Genomic DNA, 18,595 nt, shown 5'->3' with positions numbered 1-18,595 from the left:
AAGAATAAAAATAAGAACAACAACAAAGTGTCATGGAGAGGAAAAACACAGCTAGGTATAAAAATGTCATGTAGCATCCATATAGTCCAGGTAGTGTTTTGAGTAGCACTAATCTGTTTCTTGAGATTCGGTAGATGTTATTGTCCTTAACATAGATAAAGGCTCTGTGTGTGTGTGTGTGTGTGTGTGTGTGTGTGTGTGTGTGTGTGTGTCTCCCTATGGTATTTCTGAGTATCGCTGCTTGGAAGGAAGCCCCAGATACTCAGGAACTGAGGGGAAGCCATGTGCTCACTCCTCTGGTGTTCTCTTCGTGGATTCGTGTTGACCCGCTGCTCTCTCTCACCTTATTATTCCCTCAGAGTGTTGAGGCTATCCGGAAGTGTGGAGCAGAACAGGGACACAATAGTAGAAGGCATTTTCCATGATAACGATGTGAATCTGCCTTGACGGCTTAACCCAGGATGTTTGGGATGCTTGCTCTTTCACGTTTATTCTTGTACTTCTGCTTTCCTTTCTAAGACAGGCACTAAAGAGAGAGGGGAGTGAGGGGGTGGGAACTTCAATGACCCTGACTTTGCTGGAAGAGAGCCTTCCTAGCCTTATTCTGATCTCTGGGAGCGTGCTGGAAATGTTTAAAAATATGTAGTGTTGGATCGTAAATAAAAATCAATGTCAAAAGCAGACATTGTTAGGCCATACTCCCTTACCATAATGAAATAACCTTAGAGATCACACAAACCCTTTAAGTGCTTGGAAATTAAAAATAAAAATAAGTAAAAGAGGATGTTTTAAGTATTTAAAAGTTCAGAAATAAAAACACTATCTCAATTTTTGGAATATAGCCAAAGCTGTTAATCGAAGGCAGATGAAAAGCTTTAAAATGCTTTTTAAAAATTAAACAAGAAAAAATAAAATAAGTAATAATCTCAAGAAGCTAGAAAAATAACAGTAAATCAAACATAAGGAAATCAATATGTAGGAAATTATTTTTTAAATTAATTTATTTTTAAACAAAAATAGATAGTATAGACAAACCTAGGAATGAATTTTTATAAATAAATAAAAAAATAGATAATTTATAGCTAATATTATTATGGCAAGAGACAATGCAGAGATAAAAATACACGAGAAAGGAAATGTGTTAGTAGATTCAATAATTTCAAATGATAATTAAACAAAAAAACTTTATGCTAATTTATTTAAAAATCTACCTAAAACTAATAAGACTGATTCAAGAAAATTTAGATAATCTGATTAGATTAATGATTAAGAAGAAATGGATTGACATGTAAGCATGCTCCATTTTCAGATAATTAAGCTTTTAATTTTTAAGGAGCAAATAATTCCTATGCCATTTAAACTGTTCCAGGGTAAAGAAAAATATAAAACCTTAATAACTTATCCGAAAACAAGTTTAATTTACAAATTAAATATAATCCTCTAACAGACTTTGAGGAAGATTACATAAAATAGAAAATTACCAACCATTCTCACCACACACACACACGCACAGAGAATTTCTAAATGAAGTGCCGACAAACCAATTCAATAGTAAAGAAGAACAATTCATGATGATTTTACTGGGTTATTCTGGGAATACAAGTATCAATTAATATTATGAAATATAATATACCAGTAAGTCTAAAGAGAAAATCTCCATGATCTCAGAAAGAGGCATTTCAGAAAAAAATTTTATCAATTCTGAATAAACAAAATTTAATAAACTAGAAATATGATTTTTTAAATGATAAATGATATTTATGTTAAATAATAGCATATATAATATTTAAAGGGAAGACACCAGATATATTCTAGTTAAAATCAGGAATAAGGTAAAAATGCCTGGTTTTACTATATTAATTAATACTATTCTGGATATCCTAGACAACAGAAAAAGACAGGAAACAGAAATAAAATGGACTACTGGAAAGCAAATCAAAAGTACTACTACTTGTGATTGTATGATTGACTACCCAGAAAACCTAAGAGAATCCATTGACAAACTATTAGAACTAATAAAAAATTAGAAAGATGGCTGAATATGAATGAATATACAAAGAATATATGTAAAGCCTATTGAACATCAAGAATCAATGTCCAGTCCATCTTTAAAATATTTAATGGGGAAAGCGATCCTAGTTAAAACAATTACAGAAGTGTAATGTGCTAGGAATAAATCGATAATGAATGTTATAAGTTTCTCCTGATCCATATAAAGGAAGACAGGAGTAAAAGACTTCCAGATCAGAAGACTCAGTATTGAAGAGAGAGGCCAGTTTATGCCAGGTTCATTTATAGGTTTAATGAAACTCCAATAAAAGTTACAGTGGGAATTACTTTTGCATCTGTAAAATATTTGGAAAAAAATAGATGAAGATAGTCTACAGTATTTTTAAAGAAGATTACTGATGGGACAATTTTTTTTTTTTTTTGAGAGTAAAATATTTTTCAGAGACGTCAATCTTAATTAGAATCTTTCTGGAAATTCATTTGGGTGTCTATGTCAAGTCCATCTTTAATATTTTATCCTAATGAAAATTTTCAGAGATACAGATAAAGTTTGATGTACAGGAATTTCATCATGGAGGCGTTTATGATGGCGTTTTAAACCATTAAGTTTTGATGTAGTTTGTTATGCAGCAACGGACAAGTGGAAAACTATGTAAACGTGTCTTAGATGCATTAAATGCAAAACACGTTACAAAACGGTATGTACTGTGTAATTCAGTTAAAAAATAATATATACTTATGCACGGAACAAAAATGAGAAGGATTTGTGACAACACGTGGTTATTTTGAATGGTGGGGTTACTGTGTTTCTCATTTTCTCCTTGTAGCATGCCTGATTTCTCAGATTCCTACAGTAACTACGTATTGTTTTATAATAAGAAAAAGAAGTATAAAATCATATTTTCGAAGACATTTTGATGACAGATAGATGCTCACAAATTCCCATTTCCTGGAAAGAATGGGATACAAACAGTGTCTGTGAAGGTTTTGCTATTCCTTGGACCTCGTTTTTCCCAGAGGGAATTTTGGCAAGAAAAAACATTCAGCTTTTCTTGCCATTTTCTTCTCACTCTCTCCTCTACAAATGAGAAGAATGACTTTCTTAGCTAGTGAGATAATGGGCTTGAATTCCCACAGCTCTTCATCCCTCCTTTGGGGGAGATAAGTGTAGTGGCTGCTCCCCAGTGGACAGACCTGGATGCTAGGGAGAGGGTCTGCCCCTCACCCAACCCCTACAGGGACGTGCTGTGCTCCTGCCTGCAGCTGTGGGCGCAGCACGTAGGGCCAGGCCTACCTTCTGAGGTCTGCCGTGCCTCTGCTCTGGGGATCCAGCATATGAAGTAGCACATCACCCCACTCGCGGCTGATGGGTGAAGTGACTGCCTTGAGAAGCCCATTCCGAAGATCGGGGTGGGAATGAGATGAGAACTAGAAAGTCTACAAGCCCCAGTCATGTTCTCTGCGCTTCCTCTGCCAGAATTATCTAAAGCCTATGTTTATTCATCAAAGGGAAGAAGAGTGATTGATAATTATCTTAAAAAATGTAGTAGCATCTATAAATGAACCCGGTTTCACTTTACATATTTAAGAGCACAGATATATAGACAGATATGAATTGTTTATGGTATGTATAATTTCTTCCACAGGTTTATGGGAGAAAATACATCAAAATATTAATAATGATATCTCTCTGGTTATCTCTCTCTGGGATTAAGTGTTTATTAACATCTTTGTAATGTATTACCCAAGCATAGATCACCTTTATAATCAGAAAGGAAATTATTATTAATATTTTTAAACGACTACTGTCTGAGATTGCTCCAGCTATTGGCCTGTGCTACCTTCCAGGCCAGTGCAAACTCTGCTTCCCAGCATCCTTTGGGAATGCCAATTTTCCAGAATAAAGTCCTACGATAATCAGAAGAGGCATATAGATCTGGACCTTTTATAGTTTTGGGGAATGAAGATGCTTTCTTTCTATCGTCATGCGAACCCTTTGCATCTTTTGGAGAACGTTTGTGTTGGCTGGTTCTATCCATCGGGAAAACAGAAGCCTAATTTAACAGAGAGAATTTAATATCGGGATTTACTTCAGCAGGTATTAGAGAACTGAAAAGCAAAAAGGGAACATGGAGGTAGCACAGACATAGTAACTGCGGGAAACAGCTGCCATCTCTGGGGCTGGAAGAGCAAGGGAAGAAGCTGGGACCTCAGGAGCAGAGAGGATAGTGAAATGCAAGTAATGAGTTTGGGATACTAATTACCTTTGTTGCTCTGTTTTTTTAAACTTTTTTTTTTTTAATTTTGAAATCATTATAGACTTAGAAGGACTTGCAGAAATAGTACTCCTGTACCCATCACCCAGCTTCCTCTAATAGCGACATCTGTTCCTCATCAAAAACAGGAAGTGGAAGGGTACAGTACAATTAATTTGATTACAGACTTGGATCTTGCTGGTTTTTGCATTTACCCATTTTTTTTTAATGTTTTTGTGTATCATTCTATGACATTTTATCACATAGACAGATTTGTGGAGCCACCACCACCACAATCTGGATACAATACTCTCCCGTAACCACAAAGGAACCCCCTCCTGTTGCCCCTTTATAGTATTTATAATCACATCTTCCTCCTTTTCCCTAATCCCTGGTAATCATTGCCTGGTCTCCCTCTCGATTATTTTAAAATGTAATTTATTTAATTGTAAGCATTACGGATTAGATTGTGTCCCCCAAAAAGGTTTGTTGGAGTCCTCATCTTCAGGACTTCAGAATGTGACTTTACTTGGACATAGGGTCATTACAGGGATAATCGAGTTAAAATGAGGTCATTAGTGTGAGCCCTAATCCAATGTGACTGGTGTCCTTATAAAAAGGGAGATTCAGGGACAGACATGACCATACAGAGAATGGCGTATGAACCTGAAGACAGAGATCTGAGTGATTCTTCTGCAAGCCAGAGAATGCCAGGATCATCAGCGAACCATCAGAAGCCAGGAGAGAGACGTGGAACAGAGTCTCCCTCATAGCCTTCAAAAGGCACCAACCCTGCAGACACCTTGATCTTGGACTTCTGGCCCGTACAACTGTGAGAGAACACATTTCTGCCGTTTAAGCTACCCAGTTTGGGGTGCTTTGTTACTGCAGCCCTAACAAACAAATACAGTGAGTTTATATAATTTCATTTACAATTGTAACTGTGATTAAAATGAACTCATAAAATTCCTGAAATTCTCTTGCTCCAGTCACAAGTCAGGAGGCACGATGACGCTAGTTCCAGGAGGATGGAAAAAACTGGAAATTGGAACCAGCTGCTATTTCCAGAGTGGAGGAGCATTTGCTGGGGTGACACTGCGAGGGACAGGAAACAAATATGCAGGATCGAGTCCCTACCTGCTCCTTTGGCCACCTAGACTTCCTCTGGTGGCCCCTATCATCTAGCATAATGGAGATCTAGCTGGCAAAGCAGAAAGGTATTTTCAAAGCCCCAGGTCTCCTATCATAAAGCATGGAATAGAAGGGTTCATTTGGAGCTGAGAGACAGTAGCTTAATATTCAAACACATTGGATATTTTAGAAGACTATTCTAGAGATCTTTCAGTCAGCTCAGCTATCATTCCAAGATTTCTTCGGGCCCATGAAGCTGCTAGCCAAGGAGACAGATATTTCTGTCTACTTATATTCATATTTTATAACTTATTTTCAGAAACTTATCGCTAGTGCCTTATTTTGAGAGTCTCATCATTGAAAAAAAATGCATGTCAAAAAAAAAAAAAAAAAAGCAATGCTGCCTCTTGATCATGTTCCCAAGAGTGGATTGATTGTATTCTCTCGAGAAAGTTCCTTAATTTGATAATAAAGAAGTATGGCAAAGTAGGATTTAGTATCTGAAAATTTAATTTATAAAAAACACCTTTTCGGGAATATAGAGATTCAGTAAAGAAAGCAAGACTCCCTCGTGATGCCTGGAAACCCACCACTCCCTTTGAAAGGAAAAGCAGCTCCTTGGAGAGGCTTTGAGAGCCAGGAAAGAACTAATTCACACCTTCCGAGACTGCCTCACTGTGTGGGTAAATTCTCTCCCTGCTAAGTGTTCTGAGGTAAATGGAATCGCTCTTCCCAGCTGGCAGGACCAGACCCATATATTTCCCGCAAGCTCTGAGCAAAGCAAGTTCCCCCCGCCCCCCACCATCACCACCACCACACACACACACACACACATTCCCAGTAATGATCCCGCTGCCACCTCAGCATCTGCTCTTATGACTTTCAGACTCAGGGGCCAGAGGGATTCCAGCCTGGGAGAACCATTTCCGCCAGAGGCAATGTCTTCCTTACAACCATTTTATTATCTTCTCGATCATCTTATTTTCACCTTGTCTCTGAGAAACAAATAAAAGTTCATCTCCGCCTCCCTTTATTATAAATGTAAGAGATGCTTATTGCAAAAATTTTTCAGAAATATAGAGAATTGTGGAAAGTAAAATATAATTTGAGGTCACGTGGCTTAAGTTTAATAGGAAAAGGAATTAAGTGTATATATTGATTTAAAAGATGATGTGATTTTTTTCCCCCCACGGAAATGTATATTGGGAGGAAGTAAGCAAAACTGTCCCTGGGAGAGCCAGGACCTGCCTTCACGGCACCCCACCGGGCCCACCACAGTCCTGCCACTGAAGCTTACCTCCCCTTCTTTCTTTTTGTCACTGCCCTGTGACAGTTCAGTCTTGAATAGTAGCCTGTTCTGAGAAGAATGATCTGGGTGGCTATCATGCCATAATAATACCAGTCAGAGGAATGGTCATGACCAAGAAGACCCCAGCTGGGATCGCAAGCCGTAAATCAATTACTACAGTGGGTAGCAAATACTAGGCATTTGGGGAAATACAGTGATGGGGAGCTCATTGGAGAAAGAGACTGTGAGGGCATCCCCTCCCTCTCAGAGATTCTAGTTCCTTTCTTCCATTTCCTTCACTTTGGTCCCGGTCATAGCAGCTGGACCACAGACACCTGGACCACAATGATGGTCCCTAACTTCCATCTTCCCTCATCTCTCTTCCACTTCTTCCTAAGTGGCAGGAATTAGCATTTCAATACTTGATCTCCAGCGGGAACCTGCCATTCACAAGCAGTACTTTTCTCCTGTCAAGCCTGGATCGAGATGTCACCTGAGAGAAAACTGGCTCTGTGGAGATGATAACTAATATGAGTTTTTAAACTGAAGTCTTCCTGTTCTGCTCTTCACGTGAAACTGAGAGATGACATAATAGCAGTTGAAGCAAGGACTTTGGATTCAGGCTTGGGTTATTGGCTGTGTGACCTTGACAAGGTATAACCTCCCCGTGCTTCAGTTTCTTCATGTATAAAAGTGGCACAAGAATTCTATGTTTTTACTGTAAAAGTTGTAATAAGTGTGGTACCTAATACAGTGCCTCCCCCCCGCCACACACACATCCATAGTGACCACACAGTAAAGAGTCAGAAGTATCTAGACTGTGATTCCAGGAAAACAATGGAGGTCATTAGCCGTCCACACCCTGGGATGGGGAGGTGGGGAGTTAGAGCAAAGTGAGCCAGGCCACAGGACATCTAGTCTCGTGTTACCCCATAGTGCCTCAGTTTCCAAATTATCCCTCCCACATCTCCATTTCATCCCACTCCATGGGAAAATCCACATTGATCAGGGACAGTCCATCTTAGCTGGTGGTTAAAAGAAAAGTATCCAAGGAAACTAATTATACGTCAAAGGTGTTAGATGTCATAAGGATGTTTTACTTTTGGGAAGGGTAGCTTAGTAACTCACAGGGGTGGATATTATAAAGGAATTTTAAACGAGGATTTTCCCCGCTTCTCTCAGGTTTTATGTATTCGCTCAGCCCAACATTTTTAAAGTTCCTTTTCTGTGTCAGAGCTGCATTAGGTGTTCGGGTTATAAATATTATCTCTTTACAGAAAACCTCTGTCAGGGTAGGGGATAGATAAATAGACAATGATGGCGCATTTTGATCAAGGCTGTAATAATGGCGTAACTGTGAACATTCATCTAGACTTCCATTATAGGAGCTGGTACGTGTCCTTGTCTTTTGAACTTAGAATTTTCAGTTACCCCCACAAGCACACCCCAGGAGCATGTCACCTGCAAGAGAGCAGAGATCATTGGACTTGTTTGCGCTGTGTAACCCCAGTGCTTGGAACCAAACCAGGTGAAAATGCACTGAATGAATGAATGAATAAATAAGTTTGAGCAGAGTACAGAGTCCCTGGCATAGTGAGTATGGATGGGTGCTAGAGTCCAGGGGTGGGGGGTGAGGACTTTCCGTGGCCAATCTACACGTACACTAGTTCCATCCCGTCTCCTCTGCTCTATCAAAAATGTCCCCTTCCGTCGCGACATCAGAATTTTGATCTCTATTAGCCTGTTCTCATCAGCATGCCCTCTTTTCCAGCTGATGTGCCATTTCTTTGCTCCCCTTTGCAGCAAGCCTTCGAAAAAAGTGCTGTCTGTCCTCACCGTCTCCGATTTCTCTTTTTCTTACTCTCTCAAATTCACTTCAATCAGCTCTCGCCCCAGTCCGTCCACCAGACCTGTTCTCATCAAGCCACCTGTACCCTTCATACTGCTACATCAGAGACCACTCTCGGCCCTCCCTGTGCTGACACAGCGGCCGCATTAGACAGGGTTAATCTCTCTCCTTCCTCCTTGACACAACCTCTCCAGCTGGCCTTGTGCCTACCTGCTGTTTTCTTCCTTTCTTCTCTGAGTTCTTAAAGCTCGCCTGGCCAAGGCTCAATCCTTAGTCCTTCTCTCTCTTTTTCTATGCACTTCCTCGGAGATCTCATCTACTCCCAATATTTTAAAGACTGCTTTATATGCTTACAACTCCCAAATTTCTATCTCCTTCCAGACTCATATCCAGCCAACACCGAGCATCCCCAGGGGCTTGTCTAGTAGATGCTTCAAACCCAGCCTGGCTAACGTGGACCCTTGATGCTTCCCCACGGACCCGCCCACCTTCCAGTTGCTCACACCGGAAACTTCAAGTCCGCCTTCATCTCTTTTTCTCACATCCCATCCATTGGGAAATCCTGTTGGCTTGATGTCCAAAACATAGGCACGATTGGACCACCTCTTGTCACCTCAATGCAGTGCTCACGCCCTGGTCTGGGCCAGTATCCTTCCTCACCTAAAGAAATGCAGTATCCTGCTAAGATAACGGTCTATTTTCAGTAGAGCTACCAAAGCCATCCTCTTGAAACATAAACCAGACTCTGTGGTTCTTCTAATCAGAATCCTTCAGTGGCTCCCCATTGCCCAAGTCAAAACCAAATGGCCTAACAGAGCTTGCAAGATGTGTGGTCCTTCCCCTGCCTGTCCCCCTGTGCATCGCTCCCCACCCCCACTCCAGCCTCACCCGCCTGCTCCTATCCCAGGGCCTTAACTCAGGGGTCAGTATGCTTTTCCTGCAAAGGGTGAGATAGTAAATATTTTAGGCTGTGAGGGTCTCTGTCGAGCTACTAATAACTCTACCACTGCAGCATAAAAGCAGCCACAGACAATTCATAAACGAATGAGGGTGGCCATGTTCCAATATCACTTTATTTATGAACACCGAAATTTGCATTTCATCTAGTTTTCACGTGTAGTGACATATTACTCTTCTTTTAATTTTTGTCCAACCATTTAGAAATGCTGGAAACATTCTTAGCTGGTGGGCCATCTGAAAGCAGGTGGCAGGTTTGATTGGCCAATGGACACAGTTGGCTGGGAACATTCTTCCTACAGAAACCTGCTTGGTTACCCCTTTCTCTCGTTTGGTCTCTGGTCGCTGAGTGTGACCGGAAGGATGAGGCCTGTGCGACTCCCTCACTAAACCCCACCCCGCCCTCTCTCTGGTCACCCTCAACATTCTCTCTTTTCTTCACCCTTTTCTACTTTTTCCTTTTTGCACAGGCTTGTCAACCTCTCAGATGCTACATAATTTACTTATTATTGTGTTTGTTGCATACTGATATTCTGCCCACCCCCCCTCTTGCTAGAAGGTAAACCCCACAAGGGTGGACATATTCGTCTGCCTTATTTATCGCTTTATCCAAGTGCAGAGATTAGTGCCTCTCCCAAGATGGGCATGCAACACATAGTTGTTATTTACTGGGAGTGGCTATTTATTAGTGAGTGTTTTCAGATATGGTGATTTTTGCCTTTCTATATATCAGATAATACTGGGGAAATAAGGAAGCCCTGAATCTACTAGAGGCATCAGGGAGGGCTTCACAGAGCAGGTGACACCTGAGCTGAGTCTAAAAGCATGGTGGAAGAATTCACAGGGTGGAGAAAGACTAAGAGGAAGGCAGTCTACGAAGAAGAAATTGTGTTGGATGCAGAGAGTAGTGTGAGGCACAAGGGCTTGTGTTAGTTCAGTGCAGGTCTGAGGACAATGATGGGCAGAGGCTGGAAGAGTCGTTAGCCATGGAGGATAAGCAATGCCATGAACGAACATAGGCTCCATTCGCAGATATTTGGGGTTTCGGGACACAGGCTTTCTTTGACTGTGAAGAAAGCCAGACTTGCATCTGTCCTATCATGCCCGACGGCTTTTTAGGAAAGTAATCCAGGATCTTTCTTCAATACTCCTTTCAAAACTCCTCTACCATAAAATTAAGTGAGCAGAGGGAGTCTTGGGTGTTTGACCAAGATGCTCTGGGCAGCGCTGACTTAGAGGCCCCTCAGGATGGTACATCACACCAAAGCCCCAAAACCGCAAAGCCCTTGTGTAGAGAACAACATGGCGAGATTCAAACAGGCAGAACCCTACCCCAAGCAACACCAGTGCCCTGCAGGCCTCTGAGACCCTCCTTCCCCTCACTGCCTGGGAGGACAGCTGAAACCAGAGCACGCAGAGGCTTTCACATTTCTTAGGGACTCTTGCATGCATAGCATTGTGGGGCTTAAGTAATAGTGTGTGTAAGGTGCTTCAGGTCCAGGGAGGAAAGGCACAGGCAGGTAGAACTGCACAAAGCAGCTTATCACAAGACCTTAGAAAAAGGAAGAGAGTCTGGAGGCGAGAGTGAGCACGTCCTTCTTGGTGGAGAGAAATCATGGAACACTTCATGGAGGCAGTGGCATTTCACATCACTCTTAGTCAAAAATCAGCGGGGAGATGGGGAAGGAAACCACAACAGGAGTGTGTGGACATTAGTGGGCAGACGGCCTCTTGATGAGCACCCATGCAAGCGATCTACTAATTATGTAAATAATGATTATTGCCCAGGCAGCCAAAACACCCAGCCCTAGCAGATGTTGTCAAATGTATCCATTTTGTTCTATAATCTTTAATCTTTTCATAAAGTACCGTCTGAAGTAAAGACCTAATCCATCCTCCCCGGTAGGAGAGGAATTATCTTTCTGATGGTATAAAATAATCCTTTTAGATGACATGGAACCAACTCACAGCCTAAATCCCTTCCTTTTCCTCCCCCACAGGTGTCATCATTACTGTTAAGAACTGCATTTAAGAAATAAGCAGGAAGACTGGAGGGGTTATTTTGAGCCTCAAATAGTATTAAGTTGGAACCTGAATCTCCTAAAATGACAGTGATGATGGCTTCTGAGTGGCTGTGCTGAGGGTCTTGCTGCTCCCTGCTGGAAGCAAGCCTCTAACTCCTGGGCGAGGAGCTGGGGGTCCTAGCCTGCTCCCTGGAGGCTTGGCCCTGATATGGGCTCGGGACTGTGAGGGTTTAGGTGGGAAAAGCAATTCAAGACAGCCCCGGGGGAAGGAAGTCTTGGAGTGAAAGTGTTTTAGAGGTGGCAGCAAGGAGAGGTAATCTACTATACGAATTCTCTCCTTGGAGTGGAGGACAGCCCAGCTGGATGGGGAGAGCACGGAGTTTAGAAGCAAAGACCCTGAGTTCAAGTTCTAACTTCGCCGCTTACTCTTTGTGTGGTTTTGGGACATCACTCAATTTCTCTTTCAGAGTCTGTAAAAGGGGAGCAATGTTAGTAAAGCTTTTTCTTGTAGTATACCTGTGGGAGAAAGCTCTGTCGGTGACAAATGAGAACCCCTCGGACAGAAGATTTACGAGTCATGCCTAAGGGGAAGGCGCTAGTGAGGTCTGGAGCTAAAACGAGTACACAGGGCTCCTTAAACCCTGCGAGCGTCTTCCTGTGAGGCCAGGTAAGTCTCCACGTTGTAGGGTAGCTTTATTAGGGCAGAATTGAAACTAAGAGTTCTTCCCGCTGTCAGTTGCCTCTTTTCTCCAGGTCACGTCGTGCAGATGCGTGCTCTGGCACGTAACGGAATTAGTCCCTCTGTGATTCTCTCTCCTCATACTTAACATCATCTCTTCTTCTCATCCATTTTACCAGAACAAGATTTCCTGAGCCCATGCTCTGTGTCGGTTGGGTGCTGTGCGAATTACCGGGGACCCAAACAAGAAAGGTCACGTGTTGGGCCTTGAAGGAACACACAGACAAACCTGTACCCAAAAAGCATAGGATGCCATGTGATGTCTTATAATAGAGATTTGCATAAAGTGTTAAAGGAGGAAAAAGGGTAGAGCTCATAATTAGAGCTATTTTCCCTGTTCCAGGAGGAGAGGAGGAGGAGTTAAGAGAGGCTACAGAGAGGAAGTGACCGATACCAGAGATAACTGAGGAAGAGCAGCAGAGAAAGCTCTTAGTAGGAGTGTGTGTGTGTGTGTGTGTGTGGTCAAGGTACACACATGACGTGATCGCAAGTGTTTGGGGGGTAAAGGGTGGAAGGGGGCAGAACATTCCAGGGAGAGGGAGCGGTGAGTGCACAGGCGTGCCGGAGCTGCCGCCCTGGGTCAGTGTGGCTGGATGGGGTCAGGGGTCCGGCGGTGAGTGGATGTTGAGGCACCGGGCACTCGGCTGGATCCAGAACGCAAAGCTATCTCATGGTCTCTAAGGAGTTAAGATTTATCCTATAGCTCCTTTGAAATCCTTCTAAACAGGGGAGTGACATTATCAGATTTTAGAAAGATAATTCTGGTGGCGATGTGCAGCACAGATGGGAGGGGAGAAAATTGGAAACAGGGAACCCTGTTCTGCGAAGATCGTGATAATCCAGGCAACGGATGATGAGGGCAGGAGGGTGGGAATGAGGATTAGAGAGATTTGAAGAAGAGAATCAGCCCTGTTACTGATTGGGAATGGGGGAGTGAGTGAGAGGGAGCAGTGAAAAAGGACCCTGAGGTGTTTGGTATGGGTGACAGGGTGAAGATGGGGTCATTAACAGGAGACAGAGGATGAGGAGGGGTTTGGGGTCAGGGAAGTAGAGGACAGAACTATGATTTCTTTCTTGGGTCTGTTGAGTTTGAAGGTTAGGAAGAGGCATCTAGTTGGCAATTGAAAATAGGTTTAGAGTTTAGGAGACATGTTCATTTATTCACGACACAAATACTGAGTTTCTACTATGTGTCAGGTGACCTCGTGTCTGGAGGTACAGCAGTGACTGTGATGGACACGGTCTCTACCTTCATGGAGCATTCAGTCCAAGGCGGGAAAATAAATGCCAAGCTAATGAGTAGATGCAAAATAAGGCAGGATAACATGATAGAGAGTAACTGAGGGTTCGCATTAACAGGGGTTTCAAAAAGGCATTTCTTAAGAAGGTAGCATTTGAACCCAGATCTGAATAATGAAGAAGAGCCAGGCATATGAAAACCTCAGGAAAGAACAATCCTGGCAGAGAGAGCAGTGTAAACAAAGGCTTTGAGGAGAGAGCAAGCTGGGCGTGTTCAAGAAAGAGAAAGAAGTCCCGGTGTTTGGAGTATAGTGGGCGAGGGGGTGGGAGGTAGGACATAGGGTGGAGCAGTGGTCAGGGGTCAGATCATATTGCAGAATGTATTGGTCAGATTAGGCCAAAGTGCATGGTAACAACTGACCCTCAAATCTCAGGAACATACAATAAAGAAGGGTACTTATCACTCATACTGCATGTCCATTGTGAATTGGCAGCACATCTTCTCCACTCCAGGGCCCAAGTCGATGGGGCAACTCTTATCTGGAACATTTCTGGTCTCTTGGCAGAGGGAAAAGAGGGAAAGGCCATCACATGTGATGGCCTTAAGACTTCTGTGTGACAGTGGATGTGCCACTTCATTGGCCAGAGCAAACTGCATGGCCAAATGCGATGTCATTGGGGGTGGGGATGTACAATTCTTCAACAGGAAGAGCAGAAGATGTTGAGATCAACAGTGCAACTAACCACATAGGCTGTGGTCAAGAGATTAGATTTTATTCTAAGCAATATAGGAAGCCATCAAGACATATTTTCAAATAGGGGGATATTAACGTTGGTTGCCAAGATAGGTTAAAAAATAGATAGAATGACAATAGGAGTTACAAACAGTAGAGAAATCTAGAAAAGCATGTCTCAGATCCTGAGCACATGGTAAGGGAGCGCCTTTAGAGTAGAGCTCTGAAAATACTATCAGGACAGCGCCCTCTGCAGGAGGAACACTGAGGGACCATTTAGCTTAGCCTAGTTTCCATTTGTAGAGCTGTCAGTACTTGGATGGTTTTTTGGACAGGAGACCCGGGAATAACAAGATCCTGCCCGGGATCACAGCGTTCTCTCCAGGAGTCTCCGAGAGAAAGATGTACATGATGAAAATTACAGACGGAAGCTAAAACAGCACCTCATGGCTCGTGAGGGCAGACTCGAAACCCCAGGGCAGAAAGTTTTTGTAAGTTAGATTGGAGGAACCAGGAACAATTGTGGCTTATGTCTTCTCCCCCTTTCCACGTCAACTATTGTTAGAGAAAAATAAATTAATCCCTGGTCGTGAATTGCTTTTCTTTTGTACATGGAAGAGAGAGAGGAGAGGAGAGGAGAGAAGAGAGATGAGAGAGAGAGGGAGAGAGGGGGAGGGAGGGAGGGAGGGAAGGAAGGGGACAGTCTTCCTCCTCCATGGGAAGGGGCGAGGAGGGGGTAGAATGAAAGCTTATTTTTCCTTACACGCCTTGTTCTGCCACCTCATCCCTCATTCTGAGAGACAGAAGGGAGAAAGCCAGACAAGGGAAGAGAACTTTGAGTTTTTTACTTTTTCCACCAAAGCTCTACCCAGTGGTGGCTCCATTATGATTTCTCACTATATGTTTGAAATTTTCCTGAGGATCCCAGAAGTGAGGAGTGGACACATGGCCAAAATATCCAAGACAGTTGACTTTACCTACCTGGAGATTTTCTTTGAACATGGAATCTTGGCTTCTGTTTTTATAAGAGAATGTCACATCTCTTCAACTAAAATTATAAACATCTTTGCACCTGGGGCACGTAGACCAATCAAAAACAAGTAAAATGCCTCTGTGAATGAAAGAGTGAACAAATGATTTTCCAGGAGGCGTATCCAGAAACATCACTTGAGATCCATCTCTCCCCTGGCTGGTGTCTGTGATGGACTTTAGATAGCCACAATAATGCAGAGATAACGGAATAATGCTGTGAGATAGGTGAGCAACACTCAAGGCCTCTGCTGCTCTTCCTGCTGGCTGGACCCTGTAGCCAATCGTCAGAGAATGACAGTGTGTCTCTGTTTCCTCAAGGGACCAGATGGGCTCAGGCCCCTGCCCAGGGAGCTGGCCAGGGAGAGCCTACCTGTCAAATTGACTGGACCGTAGAGAGATAATCTCCTAGCGAGTCTTTTCTGTGGTTCCCTGGGGCTTTGGTGACAGAGTTAATTAATTAAGACACTAGCGTCAAAATTAAAGTGAGGAAAAAAAGTCAATTAGTGATTGAATAGCTATGAGAAGACATATTTTAATGAGGTTCTCTCTAATTCGAGCTGTTCATTGGCCCTCCTTATTGGGCGAGGCTGCCCTTTTTCTAAGAACTGTAGGAGTTAGCAGGCAGGAGGGATGAGGAGGTCACATCTCTAATTTATACTCAGGGGTGGATGGGGAAGAGAGGGTCTAGTGCTATCTGCAAAACGTCAGGGCTCCATAAAGCTATTTAGCACCACTCAGAATTCTTTTCAGCAGGATGCTCATTTCAATTTGCAGCCACCTCTCTGCCTCCCCTTCATCAGGCTTGGCCAGGCTCCTGAGAGGAGATCTGAGCTGAGAGGGGGAGTCACACAGAGGCCAGGCAGGCTGGTGCTAGGCTCCCCTGGGATACATCTGCCACCATTTCACCCTCCACAGCCTTCTTTAACTCTATTTGCTTCTACAGGGACACGGGAGATTATGATGTTTTGCGGGTGTTCCAAACCCTTGTCATGGTTAATAAAGGTCTGGCAGGAAGGGGAGCTAGGGTGGCTCAGCAGGCGCTAGTGCTGGGAATTTGGGGAAGGAAGACAAGTGTAGCCATTGCTCCAGCTGCCTGTGTGACACCAAGGAGCCTGGGGACCAGGAGGAACTGAGGATCCCTGTTTCCTGCACTTACTCAACAGGTTTACTGATCCCATGGTGTGTATGTGTGTGTGGATAGTGGGACTGGTAGGAATAAGGCTGAGGGTCAGAAAAAGAAGCTCCAGAGCATCAGATTATCAAGGTCAATAGAGTAACACAGGAAGAGGAAGTTCAAGGTCAAGTGAAGCATTAACAACAAGATGAAATGCATGATGCAGAGCCTGGGGAGCTCTGCATTTCCCTGACCCTGACTTGGGATTGCCAAGGCTTTAAGAGGAGGTTTTGAGCCTGAAATTGGGATGTAAGTTTTACTATTTTTTTTTTAATCACATAATAATAGATGTTGACTATAGGAAAAGCAGACAAGGAAAAAGAAGTTTAACCTTATTCACTACTCAGAGACTAACCACTGTGAACATTTTCAGATGCTTTCAAAGTAAACATACTTAATATTTTACGTTAATAACAATATTTAGCTGTATATCATGATTCCGTCTGCTAGGCGTGAGTATTTTGGGTCATTGAAAAGGCTTATCTCATTTGTTATATTCACCAATTAAAGTCCAGTTAAAAAACTTATTCTCTTTAAATAAAAACTATCGGTGATATGAAAAACAATAAAAAATAACCATGGATTTCTTGCGCAATAAAAAGAATTTAAGTAAAGAAAAGGACAGAAGGACACAAAACGATATGAGAATAACTAGAGAAAAATGCCTTGTTCTTAATGCAAAAACGCAATATTGCAAAAACATCAAGAAGAAAAGTTTTTTTAAAGAAAGAAAAAATATAGAAATTCAGATAATTAAGATGAAAAGAAAAAAGTACTCCCACAAGTTCAACACTAGAACAATTTATCCTTCTGGTTTATCTCCTTCAGTGCTTTTTTGCATGTATATTTTTATAGAAATGTAAAGCTTTTTGTCCTGTTCCCAGTCTTCAGCATGTCTTGCACTTAAGGAAGATTCTGCATACCTCAAAGGAATGTTCTCAGTCCTCCCCGGTCTTGCCCTTAGCCTTAGATCTATCACTTCTTTGTACTTGATGAAGACCTGTATGAAAGTGTTGGCATAGGAGTGGGTGTAGACTCACTCCGTGGCTGGGCTTTTTGAGATTCTAATCTGTTACATTAAGTCACACACACCATTAAGTGTTGTTACAAGTTTGGCAGGTCTCCCTTTACCCGAGTTTACGGCAGATCCCTCCCCTTCCTGTCACCTTTTCGTGGATGGAAGCAGCCATGGATCTCTTTTGTCCTAAGAAGAGCTTGTCACTTTAGGAATTTAGTGTATTCCGGTTTCTTAGCATCGTCTTGAGCACTCTGATGGTTTTAAAAACTGTGATACAAAATCATGGTTTACTCAGCTAGTTCTCATTGCTAGGGCAAGTTCAACAGTCACTCGTGGCTTTCTACATCCTAACCAGAAACAGAAGCCCAAGAGGTATGATTTTTAAATTTATGTTAATTTAACAGAGGAAAATGGGTACTTGGTGTTTTAATTTACATTTTTTATTCTCTGGGAACTGAACATCTCAAATCTTTGTTTGCTGGTTCCATTGCTTCTTTTGTGAATATCTTTTCCCCATCTATCTATTAGAGTCTTAATTTTTTTTCCGACCAATATATATGAGGTGTTAAATACAAAATATAGTACATCTTTGTTACATTTGCTGCAATATTTTGAGGTTGCCATTTGCTTTTATGCTTTACATTTTTTGGAATCATTTATAGCTCTTACCCTTTTTAAAAATTTTTGTGTTGCTTCTAAGTCGATAAAGTTATTTTTTTCCAGAGGTTTGCAAAATATTCACTTCTATTTTCCTGAAATTTTGATGTTTTAAAAAAAATTTAACTCTTGCACTCAATTTGAATTCATTTTAGTGCATAACATAAAGTGAGATCCCAAAATTACTATTTCTCCAAATTGCTAGTTAATTATCCCAACACCATTTATTGAGTAATCCGTTCTTTCTCTCATTGAGCTATAATGAATCTTACATCTTTGTACATAATTGGGTCCATTTCAGTGCCATCTGTTCTGTTATAGTGATCTCTCAGTCTGGTCCTGGGCAGATACAGATGAATTTTTGAAAATGCAAAGCTCAGGAGGTAACTGTGGACTTGCTGTGGCCTCCACGGGGACCAGAAATCACCCGACAGCATTTATATAACTTTCATTTATTTACTTGATTGTTTAATTTTTAAATCCCCAAG

Source organism: Pteropus medius, unplaced genomic scaffold (assembly GCF_902729225.1).
Source record: "Pteropus medius unplaced genomic scaffold, Ma_sr-lr_union100, whole genome shotgun sequence".
In the NCBI taxonomy this organism is placed as follows: Eukaryota; Metazoa; Chordata; class Mammalia; order Chiroptera; family Pteropodidae; genus Pteropus; species Pteropus medius.
This window is presented reverse-complemented; position numbering follows the sequence as displayed.